This window comes from Schistocerca gregaria, chromosome 5, assembly GCF_023897955.1.
Source record: "Schistocerca gregaria isolate iqSchGreg1 chromosome 5, iqSchGreg1.2, whole genome shotgun sequence".
NCBI classification, from domain to species: domain Eukaryota; kingdom Metazoa; phylum Arthropoda; class Insecta; order Orthoptera; family Acrididae; genus Schistocerca; species Schistocerca gregaria.
The window spans coordinates 323,515,982-323,528,074 of NC_064924.1; positions in this window are offsets into that span (position 1 = coordinate 323,515,982).

Genomic DNA, 12,093 nt, shown 5'->3' on the forward strand with positions numbered 1-12,093 from the left:
TGTGGACGGATTTAGTGACATCTCTGAATAGTCAGAGGAACTGTGTCTGTGATACAATATCCACAGTCAACGTCTATTTACAGGATTCTGGGAACCGGGATGATGCAAAACTTTTTTGATGTGTGTGTGTGTATTACGTAGCTTATTTTCAGGTCCTTGCGTTTTTTGCTAGATGTAAAAATGCAGAAAAATAGAAGTGCAATGTGATTATTCAACATTTTCGTGGTTTTGTTTATAGAGGGAAGAACGTTTATGTAAACCATCTCTTATTCCAGGCTTCTATATACCGTGATTTTGTTTTAAAAGGAGCAGTAGAATGTGGGACAACAGCTGCAACTAGGACAGCGGCTGTTATAGCCGCGTAGTGCTGTGTGGGGAGCAAGCTCTTGTCCTGAGAAAACACAGAAACGCGCTGGTTTGTGTATATTACTGTGGAAGCACTGCTACTATCAGCGCAGACGTGGAGACACTTAACCGTACCATAGATAATGATCATAACAGTCGAGTATGTGTTGAGAGGCAGAGTCAGAGAACACATTGTCTTCTGCAGTCGGTGCCAAGACATTATTAGCAAACTCTGGTTGTTTGGACATATAGTTGACAACAACGTGACAGTAATTGCCGAAATACGCAGTTTTCTGCGGCATTCTCCAACAGACATCACGGCGCCTAGAGTATCAGCAACCAAACTGACAGCTTGCAGCCGCAGGTTGCCCGCCTCACAGGCACACCTAAGCACTACACAACCGACAGACAATACTGATGAACGGCCACAACAACAACATCAACACAGCAATGACACCAGCGGCCACCAGGGGCCACTACCTGCCCACATAAACATAAGGAAGAGGTCGCTGTGTATCCCAGAACAATTTTCACACGTTAAACCACGTGATGAAAAGTAGTTCCGAAGTACTCAACCACCGAAGCGCTATAAAGGCCGGCGCTCGCCCACATATCGGCAGTTGATCGACCGCTAGCAGACGTAGGTAGATCCCACCCCGGCAGCCCGCCTTGGATGATCTCTCTGTTCTCTGGATTAGACTTGGTATATCGAATAAGTCTCTGGCGGTGACTAGTAGGAAATTATTACAGTTATTTTCTATATTATTCTTGTATGTAGTTGTGATTCGAAGACGGATCACTGTTTTGTATTGGTGTTATGCTTGGATAATTTTTTTGTTTAATTGAACAGTCCAATAAATTTTTTACGGACTTTGATCGTTAGTTTCTTCTGCTTACGCAGACATATCGCAGTTCGTTATTTTGTTGGATGAAAGTTATTTGTGACTCTAAAATAGAATGTAAATGTGCAGATTATCGTGTTCTGCTAACAAAAAGCGAGTTTCGTCCCGTATAAACGAACTTATTCGAAATTTAATTATTTCTAAAATATATGCTCTGTCCAATGAGTTTATTACAGCCTCAAGATAACCGATATACGACATACGTGCTGTTTTCTGTGCAGGGGACAACAACTATAGAATACTGCAGGTTGGTGAACACTAATTAAATCTTATGCATTCCACTCAGGGCGCTGAAGGCAAACAGGCACCTCACGTGTACACCAATTTTAGAATAAATGTGATCAGTGCACGTCATCTGTGATAACACGGGGACGTATGAAGGAGAGAAATTTCCAAGGGAAGGGATTTATCATGCACACGTATATATCTCACCCCACCGCTCCCTCTCACCCTCTCTTTTTCAACTTGCTATAAGCTTGTGGAGGTCTTCTCTCAGCTTCAGGCTGAGGCTAATGTAGTTGGCTCGATAGGCGGACGTGCTGTTCTCGGCGACGAGCAGAACTGAATTCAGTGTGGTAGATACCAAATCTTTGCGGTTGACTTAACAAACCACAGAGAAAGGATCTCAACACCTGAGATACGATTAGGTCTTTCTACCATTCCAGTAGCGATCTCTGGCAGACAGCTTGAATTCTATATAGACAGCAAACTGTCGTGGTCACGCCATGTAGAATATTTGATTTCCAAAGTCGAACAATCACTCATTGTCACACGAGCGGTACCTCCCATGCGAAACATGATTCGTTCTACAATGGATTATGGGTGCATGTTACATGAAAATGTCTCGACGTCTGTCAAGCGAGTTCGATGCTCTGCAGTACCGTGCCATACGAATCTGCCTTGGGTTAATGAATTCTATAATCTTTGGTGGAGGCAAGGGTGGACTTTCTGGGCTCAGAAATTCATACGTGGTATAGCAACTCAAACAGTTTCTCCTCTCCTACATATTCTTATTAGCCTTACCGAGATAAATGGGTATATCAATAGGATTCAAAGGAGGAGGGCACACACATTACTTCAAAGTTTTAGACAGTAAAGATATGTGATAACCCTCGTCTTGAAAGACTCTCTGCTTTCTGCGTACTGATCTACTGGCCCTAAATCTTTTATCACCCTGTCTGGTCGGATCCATCATTCACTTCTCATTAAGGCCCCTCCAATTTGATCTCATAAACGTGCTGTCTTCGTTGAAAATACTTGCTGATGGCTGCAAAACAAGAGAAGGACCTGTTTGATTGCTTCTGAGGCGATCTACAGTCTTGGGCTAGCCAGCGTCTTCACTGCCGAAGATCTTGCACTTAAGGAGGCCTTTCGATATGTGGTTCGATGTTCTTAAATTACTCTACGTGTGTGAAAGCTAACATAAACATGTCCAGTTGTTACGTGTCAAGGGCTACTCTGCCATCTCATGCATCGGGATGGTGGACGACTGAAGGCCAACCTTACTACAATTGTCTTCCACTCACAGATTTTGTTGCTAGCGTCAGTAGAAAGTACCTAAAGAATTGTCACAGATATAGAAGATCTCACAACAGTCCTACAGAAGACATGTAGCCGCAATACTGCCGAGTATTCAGCGAAAAATCTGGATATCCCAAATCAATGTACCTCTACGTCATATCGCCACTACAACGCGCTTCAGGCTGGTTCACGGCTGTTATCCTTGACATCTTTGTAGGATGAAAGTTCAGTCCTCTATGTACTGCGATGTCCACCAACTGAGATTGCAGACCTTAACTACGTGATAATAGGGTGTTCGCGTTACGAAAGAGAACGATGAAACTTTTTCAGGGCTATTATAAGAGCAGGAACTCCGCAACCTATTTCTGTGACGAATCTCTTTCGGCAGCTGTCGACAACGGACTATGCCAGTGTTGCCCTGTTCCAGCAAGAAGCAGACATTCTGTTATGTCAGACACAAAGGATCCAGCTTGAGAAGCTGTAATATGTGGACTGTGCTGTGTGTGTGATTGTACAACATGTACCATGAAGTTTAGCTGCTATTAACATAATTTCCATTGCCTTAGCTATATTATGATATTCTATACTACCTCTGTGAATAATTAATTCTCTGGCAAAATACTTATCTGCAAAGGTCAGCAAATAAGTATATAAAAAGCTCCGTAACTAGTATCGCGCAGCACCTGAATTACTAAAGAGGTTACGGGACTAAGCAAATGACTCTGTAGCTTATGTTCCCTGACATTTGTATTAGCCTGCCTTGTCTGAAATACGTTTTCTAGTTTTTATGTGGGCAACCACAATGTAAAATAAATTTAACACTGATGTTCTATAGGAGACTAAATGTATAAACAACTGCTCCGGAAAAATCGAGCAAATGATCGTGTGCAGCACATTTACTACAGAAAGCGACAATACCTGAGTTTTTTGTGCTGGCTCGCACAGTTCAGTTCCACAATGTTACTCTGATAATTAGCGTGCTGTTGCATTTGTTAGCTTAAGTGATTCGTTTCCGAATTTCACTTGTAATCCCGGTGCAACAGAGCGGTTTTTGTCGTGAAATTTCAATCAGCAGAAGCGCTAATTGGCCCCAGTACTCGTGTAAATGCGAAACACAGTTGTAGCCATGACTGACATTTTTATTGCTCGGTTTAATTTCGAATTTCATGTTTCTTGCTAAATGGGTTGTTGTCTCCGAAAAATCGGTAATTCATTATGGAGGGTGATTAAACTGTCAGACAAACATCATTTAATTTATGTTTTCGGGTTATGACAAGTGCACTGCAGCGTAATCTCATAACGTTTGTACAAGAGAACTCGTTTCAGAGCGGAATTACCCCACTCTCATGTTAGTGGCACATTAGTTGGAAAATTGTTACCATCAAAGCTGTTAACATATTATGAAGGCTAAAGATAAAATAGCCTTATATTCATTTTAATCTCGCTTCCCAACTCCCACCTCCTTCTGCCATTTAAAGACACTTCACGTATTCTCTTTTTGTCTTTTTTGCACGAATATTTTCATAGTAGCTTCTGCTTGGCTGTTTGCACTTTATTTCCCTCTAGGCGAACTCCTTCCCGTATTCTTCTCAGGTATATGCGACTATTCATCCTTCTTAGGTATCCATACCAGAGCAGATTTTGATGGTCTTTTAATGTCATTTCCACATTCATACATCCAGTTACAGAGTTAATTCGTACATGACAGATACAACTGTATCTTCTCCAAAAGTCCATTTTCAGCATGAATAATCTTCGACGCTATCTTTTGCTCGGCATCAAAGAGTCTGTAGACAATAAAACATTCTGAAACAATTTTGTCTCACCTGCATATTTGAGTAAGAGCGTGGGCGTAAGTAGAAGTTTACCAGGTAATTATGGAACAAGCCTTATGAATCAGAGTAAATTACGTTACTGTAGAAAAGTTAACTGGAGCTTTCGAAAGGGCAATTTTATGGGTGAAATTAGAAACACAGTTATTCCACCCCATTCGGTCTCACACTTGCATCCTCATTGGCAAGCTATACATAAGTTAATCGAGGCATAATCTACACGTTTTTTGTTGCGTTTCCTTTATCGGTATTGCATTTGCTTCGGGAATTGTTTTTATGACCCTCGATGACCTGCTTGACACCTGAGTGCTTTCAGTTGCAATTATTGCCTTAGGGAAATCCCGGGCAACTAGGGACTAAATTACAGAAATGTAATCACCTGCATATAAACTATTTCTTGCTGATCGTGAACATGTCCTGAGTACTCTGACCAGTCAGGAGAAATCGATTGTAAAACGCCAACATCCTAACCACAAGTAAGGAAAATTTCACTAGAAACCGAGGAATAATTCAGCTTCGCGTAAGAAATCTGAAATAATTCGTAAACTGATCACAGGCGGGATCCAAAATGACCAATACCTTAAATTACTAATTAACACGGCACTTTTTTTCAAAAAGGAGAGGAACATAACTTACTGATGAAAGATTTGTTACTGTACTTCCTGTGCGTCCTACCTGCAATTACTTTTCACTATTACTACTCGCAGAAGGCAGGCTAAGTGTCGTCTTTGTATTACTCAGTACTGATAGTCCCGAAGTCTGCGACTGAACTTGGCCCGACCAGCAATGGGTGACTGGTTAAGCCAGCGTTGAAAGAGGGCGCTGAATTATGCCTTCCTGGAGGTTTATTGCTGTCCGCTCTTTCGACTGGCGCACGGATCAACACCTTCTTGGTGCCTTTTCAGCTTTAGGACTGTACATGTTTTCAAGGTCGGACGACGATAATCTTTTGTTTGGCATTCAGTAGCAGCCCCGCTGCCTGACGCCGGCTATTCAGTCTTCTGGTCGCAGCTAACTCCGTTGCTCACAAGTATCCTACCACTCTGTAACAATTTCATATCGTTAAAGAAAGAAAATTCCCTCTCTTGGACCGTGATGGTTTACTTGGCTGCCAATGCGCACTCACATCACTCAACCGATCCCATCACTAGAATGTGACGTGGAACATACTGACATCTCGGCAACATGCGGTCCCTTACAGCTCAACATGTTTGAAGCCAGTGAATAACGCATTCGATTTGATCCTGCCCACTGAGATCTCTTCTCACAGATGCGAACAGGAAGAACTGGAAAATTGGGTATTCTATGGGATCAATCATTCGAAAAAAATTATTCGACTCTGGTTAAAACTTCAAAACGTTCTACAGTTACCGTCATTGACCAGTAATAAAAATATTCTAGGCACCAGATTATAATCCAGCCATCGCTTAAATTCTAAAAAAAATCATCAGCTACGGAGGCTGAATTCAGTTGGTATGTGGAGTCACCCTCATTCGCCCAATGACCTAACCAAACGGGTCGGAGTACCAGACAGTCGTAGAACAACCTCTCGCCCTAGGAGTGCCTCTAAAAGGCTGAACATTCAGCAGTGATCACCGGCATAGTGATTCAGTAGAAATGGAAGCCACTGTTTTAATGACAGACAATGATTATGCACACGATATGTTGTCCGTAATTGAAAAAGTGTCATAATTTTCTATCCATTGGCAAAACATTCCACCTAAGTCCCCATTCGGATCTCAGGGAGGGGACTGCCAAGAAGAAGGTAACGATAAAAAAATGGAGTAATGAACGAAAGGGAAACATACTGCCAATCAGAGATTGGCATATCAGAAGCTGAAAGTGGTAAAGATTTATCAAAATCTCAAAAGGAAATCTAAAGGCGAAGTCTAGATTTAATGGCAGTCAGTGAAATGAAACGGAAAGAAGACCGGTTTTTCCCCTCCGACGAATGTAGGGTAGTGTAAACAACCATAGTTCACTGTTCAAAATTCACTTGAGGATTAGACACTATTGGAAAGAGCCTGGATATACGAAAAGATTACGGCTGGTTAACATCAATTTCAGACGATACTACGAAATCAGAAATCTGATGTAGAGAGGAGCAAATATAGACTCAGAAAAGAATTTAGCAATGATGAAGATTAGGCTGAAGTTTAATAGAGTCATCCCGAAAGATCTGTGTCCAAAAAAGTGGGATTCTGAATTACTGAAAAATTACGAGATGCGTTTAAAGTAGTCTGACGGGATGATGAATATAACTGTTGGCACTTCAGTAATCAACTTCTCTAAAGGGGGCACTCACAGAAGCTGGACCTGCAAACATGGATGCAAGGAAGATAACTGCAAAACAACAACAAGGATCAGAAAAAATGCTTCAGTTGATAGCTGAAGTAATATACAAACATTCAGTGAGATTCTGGAACTTAGGATCCAAACAAATAGTTAGTGCATGGAAGCCAAAGCGAAATGTCTGCAGGAAAATGTGAAGATATCAAAGCAGGAATAATTACCGGAAGGACAGATTCAGGTACAAATGAATCAAACCAATCTGTAGTGTAATTAGAAACAAAGGCGGCAACGTTGATAATGCAACGGAACTGCACTATTGAGGGCAGAGGAGAGAACAGACATGTGGGTAGAGCACATTGGACGCCTCTGCGAAGTGGGTGACTCGGGCAATGACGTGATTGAGTAAGAAATGGTTGTCGATATCGTAGATAGAGATCCAGTTTATTTATTTTCATTTATTTATTTATTATTCCGTGGGACAAAATTAAGGAGAAGTCTCCGTGGTCGTGGAACGAGTCGACACATGAAATTATAATACGATAGCAGAAACAGATAAAATGAAATACAAGAAACGTATTCAGGTGACAATTGGTAAATTTAAATTAAAAAAATCATCAATGTAACACTGGAATTTGCTCAATTTTTCAGCTCTTCGACAGAACAGAAGGAGTGAGCCATGAGGAAACTCTTCAGTTTAGACTTAAAAGCGTTTGGGCTACTGCTAAGATTTTTGAGATTTTGTGGTGGCTTATTGAAAATGGATGCAGCAGAATAGTGCACTCCTTTCTGCACAAGAGTCTTATTAAGACAAAATCATTCAATTAGATAAAACATTTTAAGAACAGCTACTCATAATCGATAAAACAATCTCATAAAAAGTACTTTTCCTTTGTTAAAAGCATAAACGGTTAAGCAAAACACTCTAGAATGCCCCAAATAACAGTGTTTTATAACAAGTATAACATGATAGAAAACAGTCGTAAAAACAGGCAGGCAATGAACATCTTAAGAATATATTTCACTAACATACAACAAATAATTCATGTTTACCTGAAATGAGTTCATTAAAAGGAAACCAAAATATCAAAGCTTGATATGAAACCAACACGCATCGGATAATGTGGTCCGGTTGATAGTCCCATAAATTACTTAGGGCATGCCCGATGCCTTGCTCACCATACTCATTCTTTTCTCAACAACCCGTGGTACAAGCACCAAGTCACAAACGTAGAATGATAGCCTAATTGACACAGAAGCAACTTTTAAGTAAAACAAGTAAAAACTTATATCATCAACTTACACTCTGGTAGCGTAGACAAAACAGTTGTGATAAGTTGCGAAAGGATGGAGTGGAAACTGGGCAAGGAAAGCACCTCCACTTACTTCTGAATGTAAAGTTCACAGGCCAACCGAAATTCACCTTCAAATCACGCCATAAGGCGGAAACCGTAAATGTTCTACAGTCGCAATGTAGGTGGAAGGAAGATGCGAATGTTTGGCTAGTGAACCTCGCCTACGTGACTTTGTGCACAACATAAAAAAATATTGCATGTCACGAATAATCACTCGATATAGAGGCAGCAAGGCACAAATGTGCACAGGAAACGAACCAGTCACAAGTATCACCCTCACAGCGGGAAGCAAGTTCAGGCTTTACGAATGACGCGGCACCAAAGGAACAAACTAGAAGTAGCTCACCGGGCATCCAAGTCAGCTGTGTGGTGACAAACAGTGGAAAATCTTGGAGCCGCCAGTAGATGCGTGGATGACGACAATCCATCGCCCGCCTCTAAATATGGTCAGCCAAAGGACGCCCCTCGCGTCCGAAAAATGCGCTGCTAGACAAGCTTGGAAGTCACTCGGGTGGCAGAACAAACAGAGAGCCTGTCGCCCGCGTTGCTCCAGTCACTCACTCTGCCGCAAAACGGCCTCAACGCCACTCGCGGTAGACCTTTCACGTCCCCTTCACGCCAAAGATAGTGTTCGAGGAGACGTGGCATGAGCTACGCAACGGTTCAGTGCCTACCTCACTGAATGGATAGAATGAACTGTGTAATGAGTACAGAATATGAATCGAGGGTAGAAGAAAGTAATGAGGAACGGAGGAAAATACTGAGAACCAGAAGACATGAGATTGAGTGCTACACTTTATAATGAATTTGAGAGCCAAGAGAGCCAAGAAGCACGGACAGTGAAGCTGTTCTGATAACTTGGAAGCAAAATAACGTATGACGGACTAAGCATGGAGGGCATAAATTGCAAAGAGTAGCTTTGGTAGAAACGGCCTTCGTCTCCAAGAGAAGTCTATACCATCAAACATCGACCTCATTTGAGGAAGAAATTTCAGAGAATGTACATCTGGAGTTCATTACTGTACTGCTATGAAAGCTGGAAAGAGAGCAAACATGAAGAAGAGAACATGGAAGCATTTCAGATCTAGTTCTATAGAAGGGTATTGAAAATTAGGTAGGCTGACAGGGAACGAGGAGCTTCTCCACGGAAGCAATGGAAACACTAAGCACGTGGAAAATATTGAAAAAATGGAAAGGATGATAGGATATGTGTTAAGACAACAGGGAATAATCCCCATGGCCCTAGGGAGAGCTGTGAAAGGTGAATGAGTTGTAGCTCTCCATGCTACTTTATACGATGTAAGCCTGTTCATCTCCGAATAACTACTGCAGTCTGCATCCGTCTGAACTTGCTTACCATATTCATCTCTTGATTTCCCTATGCAGTTTCTGCCCCCAATACTTCCCTCCAATACTGCACTAAGCTGACGGTTCCTTGATGGCTCTCGGTGTGACCTATAGCCGATCTCTTCTTGTAGTCAAGTTGTGGCACAAATGACTTTCCTCCTCATTTATTAGTATTTTCTCATTAGTTACCCGATCTGTCCACCCAGTCTTCGGAATCTTCTGCAGCACCGCATTTCAAACATTTCTGTTCAGTTCTTGTCTGAACTGCTTATAGCCCACTTTTCACTTCCATACATTTCTGAAGAGAGTTTGGACAAGAAGAGAATAGAAGCTTTCGAAATGTGGTGCTACAGAAGAATACTGAAGATAAGGTGGATAGATCACGTAACTAATGAGGAGGTATTGAATAGGATTGGGGAGAAGAGAAGTTTGTGGCACAACTTGACTAGAAGAAGGGATCGGTTGGTAGGACATGTTTTGAGGCATCAAGGGATCACAAATTTAGCATTGGAGGGCAGCGTGGAGGGTAAAAATCGTAGAGGGAGACCGAGAGATGAGTACACTAAGCAGATTCAGAAGGATGTAGGTTGCAGTAGGTACTGGGAGATGAAGCAGCTTGCACAGGATAGAGTAGCATGGAGAGCTGCATCAAACCAGTCTCAGGACTGAAGACAACAACAACAACAACATTTCTGAAAAATACATTCAGAAAATACTTCCTAATCCATAAATTTATATTCGATGTTAACAAATATCTGATCTTCAGAAATGTTTTTCGTGCCATTGCTAGTCTACATTTTATATCTTCTCCAATTCGGCCTTTTTTCCTAAATGGAAACATTCTTCTGCTACTGTTATCGACCAATTACATAATATAATCCCGTCTGCATCATCTGATGTAACTAAAATTAAAAAAAAGAAACAAAACAGTAAGATATTGTTAAGTCTGCAGAATGGCTTGGAAGACTAGGTTTACATTATAGACTCTGGGTTAGCAACTGGATGGCGAGCAACAAAACAAATTTCATATGACGATTTCTCGCAATGGAACCACTGCGTGTGAAGTTAGAGACGTTTAAGTGAGTGTTCCTACTGAAAGAGATGATCCGAAAGCGCTAGTCTTCAATTTGACTCAGTTAATAGCCTCAGACCTTCCTTAAAAAAATTAACCTCCAGGTGCTATCAGGAAAGAGAAGAAAGTATACGTGAGTAATGCGTCAACTTTAATGAAGGTATATTTTGTGGAAGGAACTCCACTAAACACTTTCGTAGAATATTTTTCACGCTTGTGAAACTTGATCTAGATGAGAGTCTGGATTGTGATTTGTGACATTAAATTTTTAATGATGGACTGAGGAAGTGGAGGAGAAGGAGATTAATGTTTAACATACCGTCGACAACAATGTCATTAGAGACGGAACGTAAGCTCTGACTAGGGAAGGATGGGAGAGAAAATACAGCCGTGCCCTTTCTGAGGAACCATTGCAGCGATTTAGGGAAGTCATAGGAAATCCAAATCTGGAAAGCCAGACAAGGGTTTGAACCTTCGTCCTCCCAAGTGAGAGTCCCGTGTGCTAACCACTGTGTCACCTCGCGACTGAGTAAGCGTTCAGGCATAATGCCAAATGTTGAATTGGAATTGAGTATAACTGCTGAACGGAAACCAAAAGGAGACTGTTCGTAAGACAAAACGAAGTGTTGAAGTTGTTTCATCCCCATCAAAGTGAAATGGAGCTTAACGAAAGAGAAGCTCAGTATCTATAAAAATGAAGTCTGAAAGCTTTGAAAACAAATAAATCCGAGTTCGATTTTACAAAGAGTACTCTACGGGATTGGCTCCTTACCTAGTTTGCATTTATCGTAAATCTGTCTTCCAGCACAAAGTCCCAAGTGACTGGAAAAAACGCATCTGACTCAAGCGCATAAGAAAGGTAAAAGAACCATCCCCGAAAATTACAGGCAATTATCCCTAACTTCTGTTTGCTGCAATTCCTTGAACATATTCTCAGTTCGAATATAATAAAATTTCTTGAGATTAAGGAGCTTATGTGCACGAACCAGCACGGTTTTAGAAAGCACATTTCGCGTGAGAGTCAGTTTGCCGCTTTCTAATATGATATACTGAGAACTACGGATGAAGGGCAGCAGGCAGGTTTCATATTACCAGATTTTGGGAAAGCATTTGACACGGTGTCCAATTGCAGGTTCTTAAAAAAATGGTTCAAATGGCTCTGAGTATTATGGGACTCCTGAGGTCATCGGTTCCCTAGAACGTAGAACTACTGAAACATAACTAACCAAAGGGCATCACACACAGCCATGCCCGAGGCAGGATTCGAACCTGGGACCGTAGCGGTCGCTCGGTTCTAGACTGTAGCGCCTAAACTGCTTGGCCACTCCGGCCGGCGCAGGTTGTTAACGAAGGTACGTGCATATGGAATAGCTCACAGATATTTGAGTGGCTCAAAGACAAAAAAAGAAAAATAAATAAATAAATAAAAA